The following is a 5,071-nucleotide window of genomic DNA, read 5'->3' on the forward strand; positions in this document are numbered from 1 at the left end:
AGATAAGAAATCTCTCACAAATATTATTTTGATTTAACATGATTCTTATCCAACCAAGAAAAAGATCTTAATCCATTTATTTATTCTAATAGTATCTTAGTAAAAGATATGGAATAAATATAAGGAGATAAAATATCTTTAACAAATATTTTATCTAAGATCTTTACCTAAACCCTATATATGGAGAGGATCTCGTGTAGGTTAAGGAAGGAATAAGATATATCTTTTTCCCATTTTAATCCAACAATATTTTAGGTAAAAGATATAAAATAAATATAAGGAGATAAAATATCTTTAACAAATATTTATTTAAGATTTTTACCATAAACCCTAGATACTATATAGATCACGTGTGAAGTATATAGTAAGTAGGAGATCCAATCTTATTATTTAACCTAGCAATATCTTAGTAGAAGATATGGAATAAATCTAAATAACCATAAAGATATAAAATATCTTTAATAATAATCTTATTTAGATTTACCCTAATCTTTACTTGCACAAGAAGTTTACACGAGTAAAAGACATCCCATAACCTACTACATGCAACGTGAAACCCTAGTAAGATATTAAGTTAAACAAATTAGGGTTTAGATATGAGTAAGTACAAAATCCTAGTTAGCCACCAAATAACAACCCATAAGTTGTCACACAAAGTCGGCCTACCTAACGGGTAATTATCTATTCATAACCCAATTCAAGTGCAAACTTCAATCTACTATAAAATAGTTTTTTCATTTAAAGAATATAAAGATAAGATTTGAAAAACTATTTTCAAAACAATTTAAAACTTAAGTCGTGCGTTTTCAATACTGAAGCTCAATGTTATAGCTAAATCACCTATAACATTGAGTCTGGTCTGTAATGTTATAACCATAACAGTTATAACTTTACTTACCAAAATCATTTCTTTAAATACCGTTATAAGACGATGACCTACGCTATCTAATCTTCCTGGAGATCTTCAATGTAGGATCATCTCTTCATCTTGATCATAAGCTCTACACCTTGAGCTTGTTATAGACTTGATCGAGCCTTTTGCTTGAGTGATCATCATACTTGAAACTTGTTACAGTTACTATGACTCTTTAAGAATCTTCAATGTTATAGCTCAAGCTGCTATAACATTACTTAAACGATGCTTCACAAATCTTCAATATTATAGCCAAAGTTGCTATAACATTACTTGCTATACTTGTAAACTGAAGTCAATCTATTAAAGACTAAACAAACGATTACGAGCAAGAGTATATATAACACGAAGCAAAAAATTGTCATTATCAAAACTCAATCATATATCTATATGGTCCAACAAATTCCCCCTTTTTGATGATGACAAGTCTCTTACGATTTGTGACTAAGTGTAAGTTCCTCCTCAACATAATACTATAAAAGTCATAGTCAGTTGAACGCAAAAACAATCCACTTATATACAAAGTATAGCATCTAAGGACCTTAAGAGATTAAAGGTTCTGACAAGGAGCAAGCTTAGGCAAATACTTAAGTCACGATCATTTCTTCCCCCTCTTGACATCATCGAAAAGACGAGAACAGACATTAAACGACTAGAATGATATCAACCGAGGCAAGAAATATAAATTAATCAAAGCATATATTATAGCATAAGAACGACTTCAACATAAGCAAGCCCTACATATAAAGTGTGTAATACAAACCAAGTTGAGTACAGATTTTGTAGGAGAGATGGAAAATAGTCACTCACCTAACTACGACCTACAAAAGCATGCATGCAATCTAACATGATAGATATCTCTAGTGACCATACATACACACTTCAACACCAAGCGAGGTACAACACATGCCGAGGACTTACAAAGTAATGTGAGGTGAGGTAATTGGGTAAGAAGGGGCAAAATAATGTGGATATGTTGAGGTAAAAGCCAAGCTAGAACCGATCACAATCAAAAGTAGCCATATTCCACTTTCTAACCCAATATGAAAAATGATGCACCATGCCAAGTATGGCACAAACTCACTTACAGCAACAAGTACTTCTCCTCAAGTAATATGGAAACGATAAGGATAGGAGTAATAAGAGATTCTTGCTTTTCCATCTTATATAATATCATTTTTTTTCTTTTTTTTTTCTTTTTTGTTCATTTTTTTTTCAGTCGATCTTTTTCTTTGCCCTTCCAATATCCATCACAAAAGCAACAAAATTGAGCACAACAGGACTTCCAAATTTACCAACAAGACTAGCTTGACAAGGGTAGGCTATATGGAATGTAGTTGAATAAATAGATCAAAATAAGGCAAATTTGGCTAATGTGAGGTTAGTAGGTAAAACGTAAAGGAAGGGTCGCCTCTCCACATGTGTCACCACCACAAACCGAGTGTATACAGGTAACAAGAGACAAATTTCATGCTTATGCAATTTGATGTTACATGCCATGTAAGGAGTACTACTCCCATCCTAAATGAAACCAATCATGAATGTCATTGGTTTATGAAGCTCTAAACCTTAAAATGTATAAGTGATGAAAGATATGGTTTGTATACAACACAAAATATACCAGACTAGCAAATGGAATATTCTCATAAAATAATAAAAAACTATATAAGAATGTACTTGCAACGGAAAATACGAACACAGACATACAATCTCGTCAAATCTAGTCAGTCATACGGAAAATAAAATCTCAAAACGTAAAATCTCAAAACGTTCTCTAGCTAATGCTTTGGTAAAAATGTCAGCGCATTGTTTTTCTGTACTACAAAATTCAAGTCTTATATTGCCCTTATCTACATGGTCACGTAGAAAATGGTGTCTGATGTCTATATGCTTAGTTTGTGAGTGCTGCGTAGGGTTTTTAGATATAATTATAGCACTCGTATTATCGCATAAAATAGGTATACAACCGACTCTAACACCGTAATCACATAACTGTTGCTTAAGCCATAAAAGTTGAGAACATACCAATCCAGCGGCAATGTATTCGGCTTCAACTGTAGATAACGCAACGGAATTTTGCTTCTTTGACCCCCACGTGATAATATATGGTCCAACAAACGTGGCTATGCCGAAAGTACTTTTTCTGTCAAGTGAACAGCCTGCATAATCTGCATCTGAGTACCCTATGAGATCGAAATTACACTCAAGAGGATACCATAGATATAATTTAGATGTACCAATTAAATATTTCAAGATTCTTTTAACTGCAATCATATGCGATTCTTTAGGGCACGACTGAAATCGAGCACATACGCATACACTAAACATAATATCAGGACGACTTACAGTTAAATAAAGAAGTGAGCCAATCATACCTCGATAAGTCGTCTCATCGACACACTTACCATTTTCATCCAAAGTCAACTTCTTATCCGTACCCATAGGAGTTGGTTAGAATTAGAATTTTCCATACCGAATTTCTTGATTAGCTCCTTGATGTATTTTTGTTGGTGTATCATAATTCCTTCAGGAGTTTGTTGAATTTAGAGTCCAAGGAAGAACTTGAGTTCTCCCATCATGCTCATCTCGAATTCTGAGGTCATTAATCCTGAAAAATACTTACATAAACGATCATTAGTTGAACCAGAAATAATATCATCAACGTAAATTTGCACAACTAATAAATCGGAATCCTCGGTTTTCAGAAATAGGGTTTTGTCGACAGATCCTCTTTTAAAACCACTTTCAAGAAGATATTTTGACAATCTCTCGTACCACAACTTCGGAGTGTTAGAAATCTTTATCTCTTTACTCAACATATTCATATATGTTATAATTTTAATTTAGTCATAAAATTAAAAGGTGATCTTATGCATGCAAACAAAATATAATTAAAGAATAAATCATCATCTTACATTGATATTTTCGGATCAAATGCACAAGAGAGTTCTCCTACTCTCTTGTTCTTGAGCTTTCCTTAATTGGATGAACAAGGATTCAAGAAGAGAATCTCTCCCAAAAGTATTATACCCAAGATAACAACTTAATAAAACTAATATTATTATTATTACTAGAATAATACTAATTTTGTATAAAAATTGACCCAAAAATATTATTTGGTCTCTCTATTATTTCGGTCAAGAGAGAAGGAGGAGAAGGAAGTTTTTATCTTTCTAAAACTCTAATTTTAGATGATGAATGAATGATGATACACTAATGTTTTAATGTAGTGTATAAGATAAAATATAGAGCAAAAACCCTTGGCTTTGCTCCATGGAAAACCGGGTAAAGGGGGGAAGAGAAGGGACCAATGCATGCACTAGGAGGTCTTCACAAAAGCAAGTAGTGTTGCATGGCTATGTTTAGTAGGAAATGATTATGTTTACCACTAACATAATCAACACAATATATGTCTAATCCTCCCCTTAATTTCGGTACATATAGATAAAATGGACTCCATTTTATTTTTGTCAATTTGTCACATGTCACATGTCACATAAAATTGTTATGTATTTTTAACATATTAAAAATCAACGTATTAATAAAAATACGTCATATACAAAAATCGACTTAGTAATTCACAATTACTTGTACCAAAATATTTTACCAATTATAAATCACAACATCTTGTATTTATAATAATTTATTCATTCAAATGCAATTGTTTCCTTAAACAATAATTTCATCTAAGTAATGAAACAATTCGATTACTTAGACCGTATCTCATTTAATCAAATTACAATGAGACACGTAAATATTACTTCCAAAATCGTCCGTCAATTTTAAGTAATTTAGTTGACCCGTATCGTCATACGATCAATTAAATGATCAATTAAGAGTGTTATCCTTTAGGTATGACCTAAGGGGATCAACTGGTCACCACCGTCTCACGACAGTAATGTCAAACTCTAGTCAGCCAATCATTACCGATATGTGTGGACCAGTTGACAGTAAAATATTACTTCCCAATTATATTCTTTAAAATGAGATTTAAACATGTGATCATCATGATCAACAGATGTGATCGCATTATTGTCGGAGGACACATATTCCAACAATCTCCCACTTGTCCTCGACAAGTGTGCGTCACCAATTCTCTTGTCCTATTACTATCTCCCACTCAATGCAACGTGTCTTTCAGGTCGTACTTGCAAGTGA

This window comes from Silene latifolia, chromosome X, assembly GCF_048544455.1.
Source record: "Silene latifolia isolate original U9 population chromosome X, ASM4854445v1, whole genome shotgun sequence".
In the NCBI taxonomy this organism is placed as follows: Eukaryota; Viridiplantae; Streptophyta; class Magnoliopsida; order Caryophyllales; family Caryophyllaceae; genus Silene; species Silene latifolia.